Genomic DNA, 26,003 nt, shown 5'->3' with positions numbered 1-26,003 from the left:
TGCAATATTGTGCTGGTTTTTGGCTGGGATAGAGTTAATTTTCCTCATAGTAGCTATATGGGGCTGTGTTTTGGATTTGTGTTGGAAACAGTGTGGTAATACAGAAAAATGTTTTTTACTACTGAGCAGTGCTGACATAGACTCAAGGCCTTTCCTGGGGGTGCACATGGAGTTGGGAGGGAACACAGGTAGGACAGCTGACCCCAACTGATGCAGGGGATGTCCCATACCTTTTGGAGTCATGCTTAGCGTATAAAGCTGGAGAAGAAGGCCATGGACCCATGACGAAGCCCGGCTTTCCTGAGAAGGACTGAACACCTGCTTGCCCATGGAAAGTGGTGAATTAATTCCTTGTTTTGCTTTGTTTGAGCACATGGCTTTTGCCATGTGTGGGCTGAGTTACTGGCTGGGGTTAAACCACAGCAGTATGTTTATTGATCAACATGCATGGAGACATCAGAAGAAGCTTTAGACACATTCAAGGGTGGGTCAGGGATGGGTCTTCAAGTGTGCCCAAGCTCTGACAGCATCAGAGGGGACCTGTTTGGTGCAAGCTCCTGCAGAGAGATCAGACCTTGAGCCAGCATTAAAGAAATGCTTTGACTGTGACACAGGCTTTTTGCTGGTAAAATATGCAGCAGATGACAAGATCAGGAAACTAGCGAGCAAGCAAGAGAATGTCTTACCTTTGCAAATTGATCTGGACTGCCTGGTAAAATGGCTACAGTGTAAAAGTATACATTTGAATATGGGAAATTGTGTTTAAGGACCAGTTTCTTCACAATGGATAAGGAAAGCACATTTCTAAGCATGGCATAGTGAGATTGATGGTTCTTTAACAGCAAAGCATCAAAAAGTGCTGACATCTGTTGGGTGTCAGAGAACAAAAGTTACAGCTCTTAGAAATATTCCTCAGCAGGCTGTAAACTCTAGTCTAAAGGCTAAGATCTGCAGAGGCAACATGCTTCACCAAAGAGTCCCCCTTGACATTTCCTTGACAGCAAGAAGGAGCAGAGAGCAGCTGCCTGTCTTAGATTTCATCATTGTAATTGCCCCAACATTAATGAAGAAATACATGGCTTTGGACATACACCACACCAAAAGATTTGTGATAAGTTTCTGGCTGACACAACTAATGTAAAGAATTAAGAGAATGAGAGATGTCAGAAGGGCAAAAGTATATGTGCCAGTCAGAAAAGATATTCTGACTAACAAAAGCAGTTCAGAGCATGGTATCAATATTTTGATTTCCAAAGGCCCCAAATGAATGACATTAAACTGACAAGAAAGGTCTTAAACCAGCAACATTTTTAACTTAATGGTGATTTGATCTATTTACTCTGTCTTTTCCTAGTGGAAAATAAGTTTTCCAAGATTGATAATGTAGCCTGCATCAGCAAATGACCTATGATGCAATGCAATCATCATGAATATTTATTTCGTAGGTAAGTAATTGGGGAAAAACCAAACTACTCCAAGTAGCATTTTAAAATATATGTTTCAAGGAAGCAAGCGTCCTTTCTGAATAAGTTATTGGATGTGGACTTCACAACTTCCTGTCTTTGCTAACTACTGTATCCCCCATCCATGAACCCATGGTGAGAATGGAGGGCAAGTCTTCAGTATGTAATTTTCTTTCATCTTACTAAATACATATTGGCCTCCCTGTGGCACCAGGCCCAGGTGTCTGGGGCCACATGGCAGAAAGGGCTCAGTTCAGGTCAGGTGTCTCTGCTGTGTCCCCTCCCAGTTCCTTGTGCACCCCCAGCCTCCTTGCTGGTGGGGTGAGGACCAGAAGAGGCCTTAACTCTGAGTCAGCACTGCTCAGGAATTACAAAAACATCAGTGTGTTATCAACAGTTTCTAGCACAAATCCAAAACACAACCCCATATAGCTACTATGGGGAAAATTAACTCTATCCCAGCCCAAACCAGCATGAGACTCACTTCACTGAGGTTTTTCTCTCTCATTCTTAGCTTTCTTTATGGTAAATGGAGGGAAACAGGCACCTTCTAACTATGTTTCATTTCAAGTATTTCTAAATGTAGTTTAATTCTAAAACTATAGAATGACAAGAATGAAATTCTGAAAGTTTCAGTTTCCCCCCATGAACTGTAAAGGGGGTCTAGACACCTTGCTCAGATCAGATGTACATTTGGTGGGATGAATCCCGGGAATGGGATCAAAACACAATGCACACAAAATTACAGGTAACACATCAGCAAAACACACACCAGCCAGCTTTGAAGTCAACATCAGTCATGGCAGCCATGGTGCCCTGCACAGAGGAACACCATCCCCATCACCTCCAGTGATGGGTCCCACCCTTCTGACTCCAGAAGGGTCCCACTACCACCACCTGGGCAGTCCTTTGGCAGGACTGTGTGGTGCATCCACTTCAGCAAGTGGTTAACCTGCTCCCAAGTAGTGACGCAACCCGGACAGTCTCCACACCACGCATGTCTCTCAGGGCCTGCAAACATCTACTGCTATCTACTGCTCCCAAATGAGGCTCCCTTAGCAAACCCTCCTTTCACACTTTCTCAATTACATTAATGTGATGTTGTCCCTAAGCAAATCATCCTCAGTGTTTTCTTCTTCACAGTTTCCTGCTTTTTTTGCCTAAGTTTGGTGTTACACTCACCCTCCTACACAGTGAGGAGACCAGAATTGATACCAAGATATTCTGGGACAGCAGAACTTCCTGAATATTTTCAATGATGCACCCAAAGGAATAATAAAATTGTTTATGTGATAATACATTATAAATAAACATATCTTCTTCCAACACTGCAGACACTAAAAACTGACTTCTACGCTGACCCTTTTTTAATAGGTACCTAAGCCATGCCACATCTCCCAGCTCTTCAAGACTCAGGAAAATTACCCCACAAATAGTTATAAAAGCCATTATAAACCTTTGTGCTTTTCCTTGTGTTTGGTTTTGTTGTTTTCTTTCTAGTTGAACAGATTTTCTTGCACAGTGCCTGGGGATGAGATTCCTTTATAGTATACATACCAGTTAATTTCTTCAGGCTTTCTTTGTGGTCCATGGAGAGAAGTGAATCAGTGGCCCTGGTCTGCCTGGGACACCCATGATCTTCAGAGCCATGTTGTCTACCATGGGTGAAGTGATGTAAATTTAGGACAAGGCAGGTGGAGCTGAGCCTGTCCTTTGGGGTGACTTTGTGGTCCTCCTTACCCTTGCACTCTGACACTCCGTCCCCTGGAACTTAGTGGAGGCCCTGCAAACTCTCTACCAGGTAATCCTGTATACAGCTAATGATTTTTGGCTTCAGCTTGGCTCCAGCCCATGCCTGAACAGAACAGCAGCACCAAACAGAGCACCTACCTCCTACCCACACCATGACCATCACTGCTCTGACTGACCTCAGAGACAACAAACCCCTCTCACCATGGTGTCACTATTAGTTATAAATGTTTATCTATCGTTAGCTCTCAGAAACATGAGAAGAGTGTCCCTTGTTCTGAGGGATGTACAGGCTTATGACAGAAGAGACGTTTGTGCTCTTAATAAAGAACATTCTCTTAAAATAAAGCCCACAGTCCATCTAACCTATCAACTTTTTTTATCAAAGAACACAGGCTTTCGACCCTTATTACTCAGCATTTGAACCAAGAATGATCTGAACAAAGAAGTCTCCACCTCTGCTTTCCAGAGATGTTTCCAACACAGTAGAATGAAGTTCCTCTATAAGAGTGTGTATTCCTTATTAATACTTTGCCATCAACAAAGGAATTTCTTCCATCATAATTGGTTCTACTCAAAATGTTCTATATAGTGCAAGGAAATAGTGCAATTGCTTATTGTTTCCTTTAGCAATTATTTTCATGGAGTAATCAGAATTATCCATCTCCAAAAAGAAAATTTGTTTATGTAGGACTGTCCCCTGTATCAGTTTGCTGAAACCTCTTAAATTCTAAGAACATGAATGTATTTTTCATTCTGAATCCTGTGTTTTCATTCTCTCCTCCTGCCCTGGGGGAAGTAAAAGAAAATAGCTCAATTTGATATCTTAGTTAGAGAAAATGAACCAAGTAGAAATTAATACAAATTTTGCTACTGCAGTGAATTGCTGAAAAAATGAAATCTGAAATTGAAATTTGTGTTCCTCTTCCATTAGCATAAGAAATACTTTCTGCTCAAAGTTCAGAATACATTTCTTCATATATTAATGTTTAAAATAGGCTCGCTGGGCAAGAATTTTTAAATTCTGTTTTACAGTTGAATAAGCAGAAGTAGAGAGCGACAGAAAGAAGATTACTGATGTACTGTAAATGTTGGATACATCTTTCCCCTCTTGGTAGAAACAGATACTGTATATATTTCATATTTAAGAGAGCACCAGCAGACCTGTTGTAAATTAGCATTTAAATGCAAGTGTCCCTTGAGGAATTTGGCTACTTTACTATTCAGAGACAAGAAGTGACAGGTCAGCTATGAAAGATCACTCTTCCCTGAAACTGATCTGAAATGAGTGACATTCATTGCTGACTTTAAGCAAACCCCACACGACTGCACAGTAGCAAAAACACAACAAGAAATCCTGTTTTTTTTCTAACAACCTGACTTTGTATCTTCTCTATCACTTGCCTACAACCCACATCAAAAGATATCCCAGTCAGTGAGAGGGTTTCCAGTGATGTGCTGAGTGAATATATAGGAAAAAGAGTCTATCTTTTAGGATCCTATGGAGCTGTTTATAGGGAGGAGAAAATAGAGGATGGATAGCTGTTTATAGTTAAGACAAAATAGAGGATACATGTGAATGAAGCACAGACAGCAAAATATAGGGACAGTTTATATGTGAGGATAATATTTATAGAGCTAAGGTGCAAACAAGATCTTTTCATTTAGCTTGTAAGTGGTTTCTACGCCCTAAGAAGAGGCTGAATCACATTTAGCAAACTCATCTTTGCCAGCAAGTACATAAGTATGTGTGTGCATTTCTGTGATGCTGATTAATGTCTGAGTTAATGCCATAAGACATCTATGAACTTTGAAATATTTTTGGTTTTTTAATGTTTTCTGCTGATGGCAGCTTCTCCCTTGCCCGACTGCTGGGTTATGGGTGAGCCATTTCCCACCCCAAGGCCTCTGGCACCACAGTCTGCAAAGAAATGGCATCTGCCAACTCACACTTCATCTCCAACAGACAATGTCATACACCTTTCCTTGATCCACGTAAAAGGCATTGAGAAAACATGAATTCAGACTAGAGGCATCTGAGTACAGCAGTATTCTTAGGATAATTATGAAAATAAAGGCAGTGAGACTCTCAAAAGCACCCGGCACAGGTTTTTTAAGTCCTATTGAGTTCAAAGAAATCAGAGTTAGCTCAATACAGGCTGAAGTTCTGCTTCAATTCAATTACTTTTCCAATCTCTGCCTGACAGATTTTGCTCATCCTCTTCCAGATTTAGGAGCCAGTATTTGTAGACCATTCAGTAAATCAGAGTCTCAGAGCTAGGGCACATGCAACCACCATAAAACACAGGATGGGTAACCCTGATATGACTCATCCGAGACAGAATCAGCATGAATCAAAAGAAGTATCCAATCGTAAAATCACTTTGCCTCAGAGATTCTGGTAAACAGACCAGCTGCTAAACAAGAACTGCCTCTCTCTTTTTCACACTGTTGTGGTTTAACCCCAGCCAGCAACCACGGCCAACGCAGCTGCTCGCTCCTTCTCCCACCAGAGATCAGGGAGATAATTGGAAAGGTAAAGCCAGAAAACTCATGGGTTGAGGTAAAGATAGTTTAATAGGGGAAGCAAAATCTATGCACTGAAGCAAAGCAAAACAAAGAATTGATTCACACTTCTCATGGGCAGGAGGGTGTTTGGCCACCCCAGGAGAGCAGGGCCCCATCACATGTAATGGTTTCTTGGGAAGACAAACTCCATGACTCCAAACCTCCCTTCCTTCTTCTTCTTCCCCCCCCCCCCCCCCTCCTAGTTTTATATACTAAGCATGATGTCATGGAATATCCCTTTGGTCAGTTTGGGTCACCTGTCTTGGCTGTGTCTTGTCCCACCCTCCCATGCACTCCCAACTTCCTTGCCAGCATGGCAGTATGGAAGTAGAAAAGGCCTTGGATCTGTGTAAACACTGCTCAGCAATAACAAAAACATCTCTCTATTATCAACCCTGTGTTCAGCACAAATCCAAACCACAGCCCTGTACTGGCCACTGTGAAGAAAATTAACTCTATCCCAGCTGAAACCAGCACACACACTCAGAGATTTGCTGCTTTTCAAACATTCAAGTTCATTTTTTTCTCTTAATATTGTTGATTGATTTGACACTGCAGATAGTGGGTTTGTAAAGAGCATTTTCTTTGTACCCCTTCCTCACATGCACCAGCCTGTTATGGTAAAAGATTACACAGTATAATCATCTGTTGGTTTCTACTCATCTTTTTTTCAACAATATGGCTGCTGCACAAACCAACCCCACTTCTATTACTTCTAGGTAAGCTGATATTTTTTCAGTTCTGATATTTTCTGTTGGAGACTATTTGCTGTTCTACTATTTGCTGCTTTTATTTGTATTTCTAGGCAATCCTGGAACATCACTCCATTTACAGAGGTAACAATTTTTGGCATAGAACTGAGCATTTCATTTGTGGGATTTGCTGTTTAGGTCTAAATACTTCATGGTGCTCTTGCAATACCAACACACATTTAGGAGCTGAAGTCAATACAGGAAGGCTGAAATCCTGATTTATATGGGGAAGGCAGAGGTGGAATACAGTGAAAGCATCCGTAAGTTTGTCACACAGGCTGTTCCTTAAAGACAGCCCCTGTGTGATTATGTTGTCTCTTATATGAACCTAAAGTTACATATTGTCAAAATGCTCTTAAACTCCAGCTTCAGATTTATTTCTAGTAACAGGTTGTAGGTTTCCAGCATTGCACACGTGTTGCACAGACCCCATTCAGCAACAGCCTCCCAGGATCCCCATGGGATTAATACACAAGCTGAAGAGCTTCACCCACTGATCTCCGCCTGTAGCTTCTTCACTGCAGCATGTCCCATGGGAAAGCTTTCAGTCCTGACGGGCAGATTCCTAGTGATGGGGAGTGGATTTTTCAAACAAAAAAATTCACAGAACAAAAATAAAGCAGGTGAATCAGGGGTGTCAGCTGTTACCCCTAAAATTCACTGCTCCACTCTGCTACTGTAATCAGCATGTTTTTACTGTAATTAGTTCCCTGCAGCTCCTTATTCATGAGTAACCACGGGGAAAAGAAGAAAAAAAAAACCAACCCACTATTACTTTTGGATGCAATGCACACGGGGCAGAAGCTGAGAGCTTCAGTGGTGCTGCCTTGTGTGACATAAAGCAAAACAAGTTTATCCCTCTTCCTCTCTCATTTGTAGCCTGGAAATATCAGCAGTTTTCCATCCCTCCCCCTCCTCCCATCCCAGTTATTCACACTATGAACTCTTTGGAGCCGCACCTCTACTTTGGTATGTATTCATAGAGTGCCAGCACAGCTCGGCCGCATGCACGGAGCTGCATCGGCACCAAATCCCTGACGCAAACCAGGGAGGAAACGTCATTCCTGAGAGCTGCCAGCTCTCCTTTGCCCCACGCCTGCCTATCCTTGCCTCTGCAGGGCAGGTGGGGCACAAAAAAATGCTCCTCAGTCTTGAGTATGAATCCCTGAGCAAGTGTGAGGTTTCTCCTCTTCCAGACCCTGCAAGGGACTGGAGGTTTTCATAGTAATTTCATTCACTTTAGATTCAACTGAGCATCTCAAAATAAGAGTGAGAAGTAAAAATTACTTATGTTATAATTAGATGTGCCAGAATTAACCTCACCTTTTTCCTGACATTGCTTAAATTAGCATTCATTGGGCATAGACCACAGTGAATAAGCTAATGAAATGATTCATTAGTTCATTTGCCTATGCATGTTGATAACTATATGTCAAGAACCCAACGATTTTTTTAACAGCCTCATTTATTTTAAGGAAGCTGTGTCATTCATAAAGCATTGGCCAGCTGCCAGCTGCATCCCCTCACCTTTCCCTGCTGTCTTCATAAATCTCTGATTAACTTCTTAAGCATCTTAGGCATTTTTGTGAGGAGAACAGCAGCATCTGTTCCATGACAATTGCTACTCATCTGCTCACCTTGCAAAGGTTTCTTGGCCCCTGCCCCTTCCCCTGTCCATGAGCCATGCAGCTCATTACTTCCAGACTGCACAGACATTTCTCACAATCACTTGATGCTTTGGCATTGCTCTGTATAGGAGGAGAGGAAGCTGTAGCTCTCCTCATCTCTTAACCAAGCCGATAAGTGTAGTCATAAACCAGACAATTTGCTCTCACTGTGTTTTTGGATGAACCTGTTAGAAGTTGCCATTTTTCTCCATTAGATAGAATCTCCATTCTCCATCAGACACACACAAGAGTTGTCCTTCTGCTACTGAATCTGGCACAGAGGCCACAAGAAACCAGTGACTGGCAACTTTCCCATCCACAAGCACTGTTGGTGCTTATCCAGCCTCTCTGGATATTTCGGAGCACCCACGTGAAACAAGTGAATCAGTGCCATTATCTCATTTTAGAAGTGGGCTCTTGAGGCACAGAGCTGAAATGGCTGTTGAAGGTCACCCACAAAGCCTGATCAAGGAATGGAGGGTGTGTTTACCCCTCCCTTAGATTAGATCAAATCCTTTAGTTTGGGGCAGAAGTCAGCATCCTGGCCCAGTCTGCTCCTAGAGTCACAGGAGGTTTCAGCAGAGTGAATTGAGATGGGTCTATCTTTGGAAAATCTTCCCTGCTTTCAAAGCAGGTATCTTCAGGTTTTTTGGTGGAGCACAGTGCTGGGGTCACTAGGACCCACTATCTCAGGTTCAAAGGAGGTAACAGTCCCAGTACACACAGAGAAGAAGCACTTCTGCATCAGTTGCACAGATAAGTTGTCTTCTTTCCCTACCCTATAGGTCCTTTCACAGCCAACCTGCAACAGGACAGTACCAATGAATATGGCAGGCTCCATTTCTGTCACCACTGAGCAACATTGTCACCATCTGCCAAACAGTGTCACACAGTTATTGGTCTTATTTTGCATTGCAGTAGTTTTCAAACTATGGCCCATGTGACCTTGAGGTCTGTTAGCAGTCTGTAGTTGGCAGATTTTACATATTAAACACTCACACTTACAAACCCACCAATTAGAAAGAAGTTGGATGCTATGGACACCTGGCAGTCCAGCAAATGATGCAAGGGTAACAAATGGGTCAGCCCCAGGGTGGTTTGGGATTGTCTGGATCTTTATGAATAAAAGAAAAAATATCTGCATCCTAGCTTGTGTTATCAAATATTGTTTGATAACACAGACATCCTTGTTTGTGTTATCAAAATATTTATAAAATAGCAGAATGATACTGGGCTATGAAAAGGAGCTGAGTGCATTATGAAGGAATGGAAAATATAGAGCAAGGGAAGAAAGGAGCCATAATGGTGGAAAATCATGAGAGGCACTTGTAGGATGCAACTTTGACATCAGGTTAAGTGTTGGTTAAATCCTTATTAGTGTTTATAGGAATGAGTATATTCCCAGGCTCAGGTGTGCTCAGAAGCATCCCTTGGTCTGGATGACCTCAGGAAATCACTCTACACTTCAGGTCTCCAGAGTGAGCTCCTGACCTTCCCCTGGCCTTTTCGTGCAGTGCTGTGTGCTGCAGTCAATCTGTACTTGCAGTGGCTGCTGTGAGACCCAGCAAGGAAGGGTTTAGCAATGAGAATCACAACACCCTGGGACCAGTTAAAGCCTCTCCTGCTATTTTTCAGTTCCCTATCTAGATTGAAGCAACACATATTCAATGACACTGGTGCAGTAAGTGGGACCGGAGATTTGTAGTGATGACTCTGTAGTCTCACCAGCTCACAGATACAAGACTGATGAATAGCACTGCTGATCTTTATCCTGAACACCTCTCCTTTGTGTTGTTTGTCCCCCATGTGGGATGCATAACTAGGATATGTTTGGAATGAGAATCAGCAACCTGCACAGTGCTTTAGCTGCTTGGGATGGGATATACAAATGTTTGTTTCTTCTTCTGCCACCTCCCAACTAATCAGTGTATGAGGCTTCAGAAATAAAAAATGTTTCTCATTTCATTAATGATGTGTTGACCTCGTGTTGTGAAGCAACCAAAGGAAAATTTAATTTCAAGTGTGCAAAACTGAAGTGTGGAAAATGATTGAAGCCGATAAGATTTGTGCTGCTTGGCTTTCTATCAAATAATGTTGAAATTACTCCTGCACAGGAACAACAGCAATGTATTTCTCTTGACTCCCCTTATACTGCCTACATGGAGTTGCTCTAGCACATGCTGGTATGGGGACTCAAATTTGCAGCAGAATGTCTCTCGCTGCTATCTTTCAGCAGCAACTGTGCCCTAAGACACTATAGTGCCAATTCTGCAGAAAAGTTCTGTCAGAATAATAGGCAGTTGGGCTCCAAGAACAAATTCATGGTTCCCACATCCAGGCTCATGTCACCTAGGGCTATTGCTTTTAGAATCATAGACCAGTTCAGGTAGGAAGGGATCTTGAAAGGTCATCTGCTGCAACATTTTGTGGAAAGGGGAGCCTGGATGAGATTACCCAGCCTGACATCCTATAATATCTTGAAAACTGCCAGCAATGGGGACTTTGCCACATCCCTGAAGAGGTTGTTCCAGTGGTTGATTGTTCCCACTGTAAAAAATTTCTTTCTTATACCAAGATGAAATGTGCTCAGTGACACTTGTTGACGGCCGCATCAGAAATCCATTTCTATTCATTTTTCCAGTGCGCTGCTCCTTCCGACTTCTACCGCAGCACACTTGGCAGACATTTGGGTTGTTGAAAGTAGCTGGTATCTGCTACTCCTGCAGCAAACAACTGGCTTCCATCTGGCACCACTCCTACAGCAGCTGGTTCCAGGATATGTGGTGAAAATAACTTTCTAGCACTAAACATCAGTGCAAGATTTCTACAGTCACATTAACATGGTTTCATTGTCATTTCCTTTTCAGATATAAATGCTTTTGTTTATGGAAGGACCTGGACTGCCACTAGTTGCAGTGCATCTGCCCAGGGACAAAAGCTCAGCTATACTTCCACACACCACAGCCCAGCTCCTTCCTAAACCTCTTCCTGCTTTGATGCTTAACTGCCTGCATTAGTGTCAATGCTGTGCACAAGGATAGAGGGGAAGAGCTCCTCTTGCAAGGGCAACAGCAGAGACACCAGGTGCTTGTTCACATCTGCCTTGTGCTTGGGCCCCCTCATTGTGCCATGTCCCCTCTGTACAGATGACAACTTTGCCTTCTGCTACTCCTACGTCTAACAGGGCAGCTGTGGCTTGTCTGACATCCCTCCACTGCCCCAGCACTGACAAGGATCAGAGACACATTTAGGTTATAGATGTGAGTTGTGACCATCCCATTAATAGGGCTAATTGATAATCTTTCATCAAGCGAGCAATCAGGTGAGCTATACATTAATTAGTCTCCTCTACCTGTCCTGGTGGTACTTGTAGTTGGTTCCTGGTGCTGACAAGTTTTGGCAGCCCATGCTTACCAAAAAGCAAAGGCTGTATCCTCCACCCAGGGTAAGCTTTTCTGGTTTACACAGAGGGATATAGGCTTTCCATCCTTGCCTAGTAAATCAGATGCTAAAGCAGATGATCAGAAAGCTAAGTATGAGTTTTAGTATTTTTAGAGCTCCTAGAAGGACTCACCTCTATATATTTCCCAATCTCAGCAGCTGGATTCATGTTACTAAGCAAACTAACATCACAGCAAAAAGACACAAGAGAAAGTTTTGGTAAGGAATTTTAAAGTCCATCCATTTTCCTGTGAAATAAAATGGAGATGTTTCTTTAGGAGCACCCATATAACTGATGTCAATAAAATATTTATGCCAGATATATATCTGAAAAAGAGAAACTAAACTCCTTAAATTTAATGGAATTCAAATGATAACTGAATTCATTTGAAGTGGGTACCAGTAAAATGCTTTTTTATGTGATTCTAAATGAAATTTTGTTTCATTTTGATAGCCAGATTTGCCTACAGGCAAGGTTTGTCTCAATGAGATTTAGTTATTCCAAAAGACAAGCATGAGTCTGATAGTTGTCTGGGATCCTCCAAAAGCAGATGTTGCCCATCCTAATGCAGGGACTCATGCAGGTGCAATAGCTCACCTCTGGAGAGGTCTACCTTCCTCCACTAAATATTTGGGGGGGGGAGGGTGATGTGGTGAGACACCATGAGTCTAATTTTACCCTCAATTTTAAAAAAGTAATGACAGGCAAACATTTTTCAGTAACAGCAAAATGAGCTTGAAAAGCATCTTCCTTGAAAAAGCACAAACCATTGATCAAAGGTGTTATTGGTTCATTTATTCCTTTGTCTGCCTCTGCCAGTCCTGTAGCTTTGTTTGACAAATTTAAAAAGTCAGTGTGGTTTCCAGCATAAAACAGCAAAAGTTGTAATTGTTCTCAAGTTTTAAATTGTAGAGAGTATTACCGTGCTGTATTACTACTGACTTAATGATGATTCATATCCAAAAGAGATTCTGACTCACTACAGTTCACCTCAACCAACCAGATGACTTTTATTTAACAGGCTAGAGAATTAAAAAGTGAATTTCAAGGAAATAATTTATAACAGACATAGTTCAAGCATTAAATCAGTTGGATTTAACAACCAGAAGGATAGTTTCTACTTATAGAAATTATGCAGGCTGAAGTACCAAAAGCACAAGGCTAAGCCAAATCAAATGTGACCTTTCAGGAAGACCTTTTCCATAAAATACCTGCCACTCCTGCAGAGTAAATAGTGAAGGAGACTCTTCATGACACTGTCATCAGGTCTGTTCAGAAGCTGTCAGCAGCAGAAGAAACAACTTCAGACAACAAAAGCCAATGCTACAGATTTTCATGCAGAATATGTCAAGAGCTTAATTTCCATAAGATGACATCAACATTCAGTGAGTTTCTGCACACAACATCCTACTTCAAATCCAGGTGGAAAAGGCCAAAACAGTCAAATTCTGAAAGGCAGCAGAAGAAAATAAACAAGTCCTCAAAGGACATTAACCCCACGACTGCCTTTATTTGGCAAGGAACACTCTCACCATTGCTTGATTCCCTCCCAGTCTCTCCCCTCAGCCCACTGTTGATGAGAGCAGCCAGAGGGTCCTGTTGCCCTCACAGGATTCATGGAGGAGAGCACTGCAGCAGGGCTGGCAGGGGGGGTTAGGATTGGCCTGTGTGGATTGATCCATAAAAGAAAGACAAATGAAAAAAGTGCACTGGGAAAGTTTCATCATATGAAAACGAACTGCAAATAAACATCTTATGTTTAAACTGTTTAAACTATTTATCCGGGTAGAAAAAAAAAAGAGACAAGTAAAATGCTGGAGGTCCAGACTCAGACACACAAATTCAAGCTGAAGGTGAGAAGTTCTACAGGATTTTTTATTCCAAATCATTGCTTTCTGCCTAATAAAAATATGTCATGACAATATGTTGGGTTAAAATAGACGAAGGACTTAGTATTTTGAGAAGTTATCCCAAGAGTCCATCAATCAAACTTTGCCTTTGAAACACAGAAGTGATTAAATCTAATGTTTGCTGATAATTTTTAATGGCATAATAATAAGTCATAATAGGAAAAGAAATTATTATTTAATCTGAAAGGAGTTGGCAAAAGACTTAAATCAGACTATTTAACAGGAATTCTTTTCTGTATGGGTAACCACAGAAAAGCCAGATTAGAACGGATTAGCTATATTCATGTTTAACTTGAAAATTTCATTTGTGAGATGTGTTTAAACCATATTTAACCTACATAAAAACATTTTTTGTTTTGTTATTTAACAACCAGTTTAGGGCCCACGTGATAGGTAGCTAGGGAAACATCATGAAATACAGAAAATTATTTTGGTTATTTTGACTATTTGGAATGTTTTTAGTGCATAATGCACTAAGCTCAGAGCAGAAGATTTGAATCAACGAGTATAAGGGTATTTAAGGTCACCTTCACCAGAGAGAAAATAAAATTACAAAATTACAGATCCTTTTGAGAAAGTCTTCTCAAAACAGCCAAGATCCTTCTGGGCAAGAGGCCCCAGAAAAGCTGAGCAATGAGATCTTTGTTTTAGGTGGATGTCTAAGAGCTGTCAAGTGGACATGAGCAATGTGCTGAGGAGTCCTGAATGACAGGTGTTAGCAGAGTCATTTGAGATCCAGTTAAAAAGTATAAATTTAGCACTGTTCCTTCAGACCATGCCAGAGATAACTGCAGCACCTTATCAGCGTGAGAAAGGCCAATTACCCACACTGGCCTCAGCCTCACTGAATAGGCCACAGAAATCCCTGGGGACTTCTGCAAGTGCAGAAGTCTTCCTGTGTGAAGCCCATCACCTGTTAGGAATACGACAGTGCAGGTCTGGAAAGACCTTGAACGAAATCAACTGAATTTAATCTGACTTTTGCTGCGGCTTTTTTCAGCAAGCTCTGGATGGGACCCATTAATATCAGGGAGGGCTTCACCCTGGGAAGCAGAACTAGTAGAGCCAGAGGTCTGTAGTGTTGTCACTGTATCACAAAGAAAGGAAAAACAAAAAAGGAACAAAAGGGCAGTTTTATTTCCCAGTTTAATTTAATGATTAACATACAATGTTTTGTCTTGTTCTACAAATGGTATTTTCTCACCCAGCAGTGATTTTCCCAAAGATACCATTTATCTCTGACCACCTCAGCAGTACTCTTCCCATTTCCAAGTTTGACAGCTTGCACACATGCCACTAAACATTGGGAAAGGGGATACCTTTTACATCAACCACCAGTTCAAAGAGACATAAACCTGACCCAAAGTTGTGTATTTATGCAGTTAGAGAACATGCCATGGCTTCTGAGAAAGCAACTACACATTTTAACCTGTTTTCATTATTTATGTTTTCTTTCATTTAATACTGTGTGCATAACTGGCCGGTTACCTTCTCCCGTTACAAGAAAATCCTTACAGTTATAGCAGGAAAAACAAGAAAACTTTTTCACAACGGATTTTAGGAAATTACATATGAATTCAGATGTTCATCTGGCAGAAGGCAAGTACATGCTTCACATTAATTGCACAATATTTATGCCAAATGAAGATGTGACCCACTCTGTAAGGAAAGCTTTAAAAATTCAGTACCCCTGAAAATAACACATATAATCTTTTTTTTCCCCAAGGCATGGAGTATCTCTTTGAAATTCTGTAAATCTCATTTGCAGGGTAAATAATGTCCAATCTTTAACAAACACCAGATGTATCTTACAATCTCCGGAAATGAGTTTCTTACTGCCACATAAATTAACATCCACCATAACTCATGCCACTGTCAGGAATTCCCAGACTTGTGAGGAGGATCAGTGGTGCAGCCAAACCACACGCACTGTCTCCTCCTCATGGCCCACCTGTTCACAGAGACTGAACCACAGTCCCTGTGAGCACCCACTGCTCCTTGAGTCACCTGCTGCTGGTGATGCTCTGCAGCAGCACCTGCATCTGCTGGCAGCACCCACAGCATGCAAAGAGGAGGCAGCACCATGTGTGTGAGCAGAGAGATGGTCTTGGTATCCTACTCTTCTCAGAAGGAGATAATTGAGATATTTTCTGCTCCATGAACAGACAGAACAGCCAGAGCAGGATGGTCCTGCTGCCATCTTAGCTACCGGCACATGCCACATGACTTTTAGACACCTTCCCTGAGCTGCTGGAAATGTGGAAACAAGCTGCAACACACTATCATGCAGTCATTGATCAAGAATAACCATTGATGTCTCATTATATACATATTTTTACGCATCAAGTGTTTGTTTTCCTCTACCAAGCCTATAGAGAAAGAGCTGCAACAGCTAGAGGGCCCTGGCTTTGCAGGCTGTGGTGTGTGGTAACTTAGTGGTGCTGGGTTTTCCACACTTGTTCAGCAGGCCCTGAATAATTCAGTGGTAGCTTTGCCTCTTGTGAATAATGTACTCAGTCTTGAATCTGAGCCAGTAAAAACTTACATTGCACCACTGTGAATTTTCTGCTGTGCACAATACCAGCACTGATGCTTACAGATAAATGCCTTTAGGGCATGAATTTGCTCTGCCTGTACTCCAGAATAGTCATACCCTTACAAATAACACCTGCTTACCATTATTTAAATGCTCACATGACACATTTGACTAGAGCTTTTCATACCCCCGACCTGGTTGCCTGAGGTGGCCCACAAGTCCCAGAATTTTCTGCTCTGTCCTCTTCCTACTAAATCCTGGGCACTTCCTCTTGTTTTTTTGACCACTATTGATCAACCAAGCCAATGTCTTCTCTACACAAACTATCAGAGCCCAGGTACATCACTCCTCCCTGGTAATGGTCAGCTAAGAGCCAAACAGTGTGTACATGACATTAGGACTGGTTTTCACCACATATATATCCCTGTACAATGACAGGTATTGAATCTCATGGTTTTCTGCCCAGTCACAGTGCCTCCAAAGATCCTCCTGGATTCTTCACACATAGTCTGATTTTTTTTACTGCCCCAAAAAGTTTACTGCCATTATTATTCATTCCCCTTTTCAGTCTGTTATGAATATATTGAACAAAGCATTCAGGTGACTGAGCCATGAAATCATTCCCTCCTTCCTCAGGTTATTCATTCCTCCGCTCCATTCAAGTCAAAAGAACTGAATTTTGGAGAAAGATGAAAGACAGAAATTTCAAAGTCAACGTGTAGAAAAAATATGAGCAGAAAAAAAGATTGCATGCAAATAAATAGAGCTGGGAAAGGAGGAAACTTTCCTCCCAGCCTTATCCTGTCTACCTGGGACACAACTGGGGCTGGGTAGATCCCATGTGCAACCCTTCTTGTGCTGTGGCAGGACAGCACAGAGCCACCTCTCTGCAACCCAGCTCTACACACGTGTTCATGTGTGCCTGCAAAGGGGACAGCAGCATCTCAGTGCACCCCTGAAGGGGGGGACCTTGGTGCTGAGCAGTGTCCTGAAAGGGAATTATCCTGCTTGCCAGCAAGTGAATTAATTTGAATAAACAAATCCACATCCTGACTCCATCCAGAGACCGGCGTCTTTACAAAACTAATTGCTTGGGGCTGACTGCTGAACGTTGTCCCTTTGGCATGTCAGGTCCCATGCCTGCTTCCTGCTGGTCCAGAGAAACACTCAGTGGCCTCTGAGATCTGGAGGCTGAGGGAAAGCAGTCCCCAGCAAAGCATTTCTGCACCACACCTCCATGGCAGGAGGCCTGGGGCCCTCCACTCATCTCCTCCACACCAAGGAAAAGAAGGTGGAGGTAGATGAAGCTCTGCAACGTGTGCCAGATTCCTCCTCTGTGCCTTGGAAAAGCACCAGCCTCTCACACGCATCACCTTGCTCACCTCTTGCATTCATTCATTCTCCTCCTCTGTGCCCAGGGTTTGTCTGCCATGATAGTGCACCCCAATCTATTCAAGCTCCAACACAATGCATCAAGGGTCAGTTTAAGGGAATAAGATACAGAATTCAGAAGAGAATAATAAAATGAAATTCCAGGAATTTGTAAGATCAGACTATGTAACCTCACAATTGCTCCAAATCCTTAAAGATAAAGCTCCTAAATACACCATCAAGCACCATCACAGCCAAGGTACGTTTTATTTATAATAAATTCTCCTAAAAAATGTATTATTAATCAGCACAAACATTGCCAGCAGTGTCTCTGACAAGAAACTTCAACACTTTAGGTTTCCTCTTAAATGTGCATTTCTTAGGGAACAAAGCCTGCCTCTGTTCTTTTTGGCACTTTTCATTTGCATCTCTTCCACTCACTCAAGTTTGAATACCATATTACACCAAAGGGAATACAATAACCTCTTTGCAGACCTAAGTCTAAATGAAAGACTTAAGCATTTCAATGGAAGAAAAAAGATATTCCAGTTAGAGATCCATAAAAATCAGCAGGTATCACGTAAACATTTCCATTTTGATGAAACCACACTCTTCACTGGAAAAATATTCCACCCAAAGATTGAATTTATTCTAGATAATAGTTAAAGATATCTGTGAACTGCTGCAAAATACAAAACATTTAAAATGCCCACATGCAGGTGATGACCATTTAGTTCTGGTCATTCACCATGTGGGATGTCTGCCTTGCAGCATAATGCAGGAAACACCTGGATCACACCAATGACACCTGCCCATTAATCTCAGAAATGTGGAAGAGACTCTCCACATCGGATTTGCGGGTGTGCTGTGTTGTCTGTGGGTCTGTCCTGAGGGCTCAGCTGCTGAGCAGCCCTGACGCAAATAGTCTTGTATTCCAGGAGAACCTGCTAGTGAGACCCAGTAGACTGCTCTCTCTTCCAAAAATGTAACTAATAGTTTAAGATTTTCATTTTGCCCTCCTGTTTGCTAGTCATTAATTCAATTTTATACCAAAAGCTCCCAAGCCACGCTGAAGATTTTACTGCAGCCCTCCCAGAGGCTACAAAAAATAGGAATAAAATCTAATTGCTCACCAAGCTGCATAGTCCTCATTTTCCTCCAAATCGTATTTGTTCTCAAATCCACCTTATGTAAAAGGCAAGAGACATGATGGGCATCTCTGCCAGGTTCAACTCAGTAACACGTCTGTGTTTGGTGTTACAGTGCACCAAAGACATTCTCTCTGCCAAAGAGCAGCTGCTCTGAAGCAATCTCTGGAAATCTCCTTTCACCTGGCTCCTTTCCCTCCTCCCGGCTTTCAAGCCCAGGCTGTAACCAAGCCACTGACAGACAGGCATCAGCACACTGCTCTGCCATCCTGCGTGGCTCACTAGATGCCTGACTTCTCTCAAATGACAACTAAGTCTCATCATTCTCTTTTCTAATCATCACAGACAGCTAAATACTTTTTCTATCAGCATCCTTATTAGAGCAGGATGGTCTGAATGGGTGACTCCTGCTTGTGGTTTCTCTGTATGTAATGCTGCTGGTCTTGTGGGCTCTCATTTCTGGTGATCTGCTCATCTCTGGTCTTTGTGTTTCTCTTGACCACTGCTGGGATCAGGTTCAATGACAACCTGAAAAGCCTCGGTACAAAGGCACAGCAGAAGATTACCCCAAGTATGAAATCCTTCATGAAACGGGAGGTACCAACAGCCCGAAGAACTGATTGCAACACAGTTTCGATTCTCTCTAAGCCTAATATTTACATTTACTTTTACAACCACAGATAGGTACCTGGCTCCCTATCATCTCTTGTTTGTTTACACATTGTTGCAAACACTTGTCAGCAACAACTTTCCTGCGTTTAACAGGATCAGCCTAATATCATGCTGAATTTCAAGTGTTCAGAGTCCAAGGCATCCTCAGACACCAAGGGGAAGGAACTGTCTCCAGCAGTTCAGCTCCCATGAGACTGAACTCATCAACAGGAAATATCAGCTCTTCCTGTGACTGCTAATGGAGGCTTATGCTGAAGCAGTTGGCCCCTGGGAAACTCTAAGGTTACAGACAAAAGCCTTTGTTAGCTGCAGTTCCTTCGAGTTTCAAAATTTCTGGAAATCTTCAGTTTTCCTCTCAATTTCAAGTTTAGGTCCTTGTGGGTACCCAGAAATATTCAGGATCCAACCCTGACCTACCCTAAGTGAGCCTCCCACCAGGCCAACTATTATTCATAGCAATCACTGACTGTCTCTCCAACCTCTGTTCTCCTGCATTTTGGACCCTGACTCTTCCCTTTTACTACCTCTGGCCCCACTGCTGAGTCCAAGCCTCTCTCAGAGTCCAGCCTGAGTCCAGAAACAATGGCTCTCTGTGTCAGTTTGAATGTTATTTGGGTACCAAGATGGTGCCATACTGCTGAGCATCAGCACAGTCTAAGGAAACACAGGGAAATGAGTCCATCCTGAACCCACTGGAAATGACTTATCACTCATCCCTAGAGCTACTGGGCCAATGGCCTGCCTTTGTCATGAGTGCTGTGAAAGTCAGGGAAGAAAGGGTCTACCTCCTTTCATCTCTGCAGGAGTAGCAGGCTTTCTTTCTTGATGGAGTAATCCAACCCTGCATCCCCAGGGGCAGGGATCAGCATAAAGTTTCCACCGCTCACCCGGAAAATCCTGCAGAACAAGCATCATTTTATATACTCCCAAGGTATATACTTCAGGTTTACTGCAGGATCTCTGCTTGAATGCAGACTCTGGTACAGTGAATTCACACTATTTCCAGAGGGGTACAAAAGTCTTGACTGTAAAAGGAACCTGAGATCCAGGAGTCTATCACACAGCTGGAAAAAGAAGTGTTTTCATCATGTCAGAGTCGTGCATTGCCCAAGGTCACCCTGTGGCTCGGGGTACAACAGTTTAACCAGAACTTGTCAGCACAGCTGTCTGATGGCCTCCCCCACACTGCACAGAAAACTTAAAGCAGCAAAGGAATGAAAAGCAGAATTCCAGGGGAAATGAGGGTTGATTTGAAATTAAATAACGGCCTTTATGTTTTCCAATAGTTCTATTCCAGCAGCTTTTACATCTCATTGTGATGGCTGTCTCTTACCTAATATTTGCATAAAGCTGATGATGTGCAACACTTTTTATTAATAAAAAACCCACCTCCTTTCCATTTTTTTTATTCACAATGATAAATAAATTTAGAAGAAAATTCTTTTCTCCAGCTGCAGCCCCACAGCCCCCTCACACCCTAATTACACTGAGAGTGCCTGTAACCTATTATTACTATTCAGCACTTGATACTTCAGAAGCTCCTGTTGCCAACATCTTGTTCACCTACCTACAACCAGTCTTTTCCTTATGCCCACCACCACTCAACTGCAGACTATATCCTCTCCCCAGCCCCTCTCAAATTAATACCAAAGATTGTTTAGAATAAAATTCTTCAGTTTTCTTCTCTCCCCTCCAGACAAAAAGAAATTCCCACTCCCATTGCTGCCACCTCCAGTTCAGACAGAGCCCTCAACACCTGCCAAGTTATTCTCTTTCAGTGATTAATATTCTCCAGTGTTGATTAGAAGAAAATGGCTTTCAGATGGAGAACAGTCCAGAGGGTAGGGATAAAATTCATGGTTGCACTGAGATAAACCTGGCCTGCAGGAGAAGAGCTATTTCATGCCAAACTCTGCAAGCTACTAAAGGATTAGGCTGCATTTTTCATGTGCGTTCCAAGAAACTCATTCCAGAGCGATCAGATCCTGCAGCTGTTGTACCCCCTGCCTAGTCAGAGCCAGCCAAACTAAAAAGCCAACACCTTTGGGGATATACAAACAAAAAGGGAAGAGAGCAACAAATGAGGTGTGCATTTAAAAAGCAATAGAGGTCCTGGTCCTGCTTACTGCTGGCAGGGAGGCACAGAAGTAGACAAGCTCTTCTAGGAATAAACCCCTGCCCCAGCTGTGGCATATCACACACAAAGGTAACACCATGTACATGACACATTATTTGCAGGAGTTTCTTCCTGCTAGGAAATTCAAAGTGACTTTTTCCAAACCAGGCTTCCACCACCAATGCCCTCTTAATGTAATTCAAAACAAGTACCGTTCATTCTCTTCCAAGGCCGAGTTGGGTGGGGTGCCCTGAGCAACCTGATCCAGTGGGTGGCATCTCTGCCCACAATGGTAGGGGTGGAACTGGACGATCTTAAACATCTCTTCCAACCCAAACCATTCTCTGATTCTCTGACAAGAACTGAGAATCCTGTAAAAGGTAAAACATGGACTTGACCATAGCAATGTTTTCAAGTTCTAACTACCAATAGACTTTTTAGCTACATAGGTGCTTTTTTTCTCCTATTCTCCTATTTTTCACTGAAATCCTCTGAACAATTGCAGTTTCATTCCAGTGAAGAAATTTTGTTCACAGGATAACAAAAATATATCCTACTCACAGAATCACATCATGGCTGGGGTGGAAAGGGACCTGAGAGATGACCAAGTCCAACCCCCTTCTCAAAGCAGCCACCTAGAGCATGTTGCTCAGCTCTGTGTCCAGTCAAGCTTTTGGTATCTCCAAGGATGGAGACTCCACAACCTCTCTGGGCAACCTGCTCCAGTGTTCCATGACCCTCACAATAAAATGCTGGGGAGTTTTTTATGTTTAAATAGAATTTCCTGTCTTGACATTGGGAACCATTGAGAACCATCTGGCTCTGTCTTCTTTACCCTCACCCCAATGAAATATTCACATGGGTAAGATCCCCTTGAACCTTCCCTTCTCCCTTCTCCCGACTCCCTTCAGTTCTCTGAAGCCTTTTCTCATATCACAGAATATGCTGAATTGGAAGGCACCCATAAGGATCACTGAGTCCAACCCTTAGCCCTGCAACAGGACAGGTGCTCCATTCCTTACCCATCTTTGTGGTCTTTTACTGGATTTGCTCCAGTATGTTCATGTCTCTCCTGCACCGAGGAGCCCACCTTTGGGCACAGCTCCCAGAGGTGTCTCACCAGGGCTGAGCAGAGTAGAAGGAACACCTCCCCCGACCTGGGGGCAATGCCCTGCCCAGGGCGTGACGGTTGCCTCTGCCACAAGGGCAACTGCTGGCTTATGTCATCTTGGGGTCCACTAGGACCCACTAGGACCCCAAGAGCCCTTCCTGGGGTCAGCTCCAGCCTGTAGCAGTGCATGGGGCTATTCCTGTGCAGGAGCAGCACTTGCCATATCCCTTGGTTGGACTCCATGAGGCTCCTGTCAGCACATTCCTCCAGCCTGCCCAGGTGCCCCTGGATGGCAGCACAACTCTCTGGTGCATCAGCCACTCCTCCCAGTTTCATATTATCCACAAAGTGGATAATTCATATAATCCACAGAGTGCTGACAGAGCACTCTGCCCAATAATCCAGGGTCATTAATGAGGAGGTTAAAAAGTTCTGGCCCCAGTATTAACCCCTGGGCCATGGGGCAATAGAGACTGTCCTCTGGCTGGACATGGCTCTGGGACCAGCCATTCAGGCAGTTTTCAGTCCACTTCACTGTCCACTTGCTAAAGGCAGGATATACAACATCCATCACCCTCTGCCGAGCACATCATCTCTGTACAAGGCTAACCAATTCAGGGAGAACTAGTGAGAAGAGACACACATGTACCACAGGACAAATTATGTTATTTTAAAGTTTAAATAAAAATGATCCTTGGATTGTGACTTAGTTTTTATGTTCATCTAGAACAATACACATTTATGCTTTGCCAAAGAATAGCTAACATAACATCAGAGTGAGGTTTGTATTAGAGTCAGGTGACTAGCTATTCCTCTCCATATCTCCCCTGGAAAAGTACATTTGCTGGAGCTCCAGCAGGGATGTCATCAAGATAAATGTGTTCTTCAGTGAAAAGACTATACCACATATGCTGACTTAGCCTTGTTGCCTTAAATCTATCATCTATATTAATGATGAAGACTAAGTATGTGTTCTGAAATATGCATGTTAATGGAGATGGCTTCATTTGAAGCCAGATGAGAGGGAAATTTCTTTACTTTTATCTGCTATTCAGCTATACAAATTTTTTCTCCCCCCAGTTTATTCAACATCCATTTTGAAATGAAAAAAAATGCATTTCAAAACATGTCCGGCAAATTAAGTCATAGAACATTTCCAAAACAACCCTGAGATCATAAGGAAAACCATGCAGAGTGCAAACCTTTCAAGCAGAAGAGACAAAGTGCAGTCTCTGAAGCTCGTCAACCAAAGCATCTCTGATTTTCTCAGCAACACCCACCATCAGAGCCCAAAGAGTACTTGCAAGGTGCATGACTGCACTCCTGCTGCCTGTCTCAATATTCATAAAGGACCACAGACCCCCATGAGGTTTTAATATGTTGGTTAATCTGATAACATTTTGAAGCATCTTTTTCTTTACTTCTTTCAATTTCTTAGAAGTGAATTCTCAGTCCTCCTTCATTTGTCTGCTCTCAATCCCGCTGACTCATCACTTCCCCTTCCTCCGTCTGCCCAAACACTATTTTCTCTCACACCTCCCTGTTTGACCCATCCATCCTTTGCACTCCAAGGAAAGGCTGACAGCAGCATCCATCCCTGACGCACACATCACATCCCTGTTCAAAGGCGCTTATATCCCGTTTCAACCACCATGACTTTCAGTGCTGTTTTTACTCCTGCTTCCCCCTTCCCCATTGGCTCCACTTGCCTTTCTTTTTTTGCCAGATGTGGGCTTCTGACAGTTCTTTAGGTGTCTCTCTGACAGCACCAAGCATTCAGCATGAGTAGCTAGACTTACTACTGTGCTGCTATGACAGTTGTTTTTGTGTCCAGTGCCAAAATGATTTTTAAAAGCATCAACAGCTCCCTGTTGCCAGTGTGAACCCAAACATCTCCCAGTGCCAGATTTGGCTGGTATCAACCCTTTGCTGTCACTGATGTCATCTGCCAGCAGCTCCCTCAGTGAATGAGTTTCTCCAGCAGATTTCTTCACCCACATGACTAGAGGCCAAACATCAGGTCAGCAAGAGGATCTGCAGCTGTGAAAGGACAAATCTATCCAGGCGGAGGACACACTGAGGCAACAGAGACAGAGACACTGGTCTCAAAGTCATGACAGAATCTGTCACACTTTTCCCTGTCATAAGGAGAAACCTTTATTATCATTTGGTCAAAAAAATCCTGTGCCCACAGTTAAGTCCTTATCTTCCAGACTAAAGGAACGTTCAGACCTTTACTTGGTGCTGGTGCTGTACCTCATACACCATGAACCCCTTACCCAGAACATTTCTGCAGGGAGACATTGAACTGTATCTTCCCACATCTGACGGATTCTAGCTTCACCAGACTGTACCCTTAGTAGTTACATATGTACTTTGATGTTAAAAGCCTTAGTGAATTGACAAATAAAACACCTATAACATTGCAGAGGGTGAGAATGCACTGTATCTATGGTTAGATGCTCTGTATCTCTGCACAGATCTTATAAGCCCAATCAAACTTAGCTAAAGGGCTTGCAACAAGAAATAAATGGGCAGGGCCTCAGCACAGCACGAGTTTACCCCAGGCAGAAATGTCCTGTGCACACAACAGGTTCTCATCCTGTGGCAGCTGCTCAAGTTTAACTGGAGCTTATGCTCCAGGAGTCTCCCCACTTACCCAGAAACCCATCATGTGCCATATCTGACATATAGTCAAACACTGCCCACTGCTATCTGTGCATCTCACATGGTGGAGAACCAGACCAGCAGCCACTGGACTGAGGCCCTGCTGTCTATTCAATGAATTTCACAGTTCCTTTGCAGTTTCCCTTAACTAGTGTATTCTGAATACAGCCCTGACGAATCTGCTTCAAGCTGCCTAGAAGGTGGCCTGATACACCATTACCAGTATCTGTTCTGGCCCAGTTTCCCAAGCTGTACAGAGAACTAGGGGCTGGGAAAGCAGTTTAGCAAAGAATCTGAGCTGCTTTTCCAAAAGTCACTTGATTTAAAACACTGAGGCAAGTCTCCAGTATGGATGAGGAACTATATTTCTTCAGGCCAAGAATGTAACAGTCTCTCTCTTTTTCCAATGAAGGACAGCAGCTCTTTTGATGTCTGCCTACAGAAATGCCAGTCTGCCAATCCCACACCACAAACAGAAGTAATGCCTTTATTTTCAATTTAGTAGTATCTAGTCCTGAAGGTGAAAGACTTTACTATGGCTTTGAGTTTGCTCCAAGTTTGGAACACAGTTGTGTTAAAATAAATTGTCTCATCCACCACTATTATTCTTCTCTTCACTTGCGTTGATTGCAAAAATCACTCATCTTCCAGACCTTACAAGCCATGTATCAAAATCATCACACAGACAAGAGTTCCAGGAGTCAGGGAGATGAATGTGGGACAGCCCTAGGAGGTATTTATCACATCTGCAAATGCCCATTTCACTGGGCTGTGTCATTGCCATGACTCAAATGTGCAGTAGTCTTTGCTGGTTCACCTTCTCCCAGGATT

Source organism: Pseudopipra pipra, chromosome 1 (genome assembly GCF_036250125.1).
Source record: "Pseudopipra pipra isolate bDixPip1 chromosome 1, bDixPip1.hap1, whole genome shotgun sequence".
In the NCBI taxonomy this organism is placed as follows: domain Eukaryota; kingdom Metazoa; phylum Chordata; class Aves; order Passeriformes; family Pipridae; genus Pseudopipra; species Pseudopipra pipra.
Note: the sequence above shows the minus strand (reverse complement) of the source record.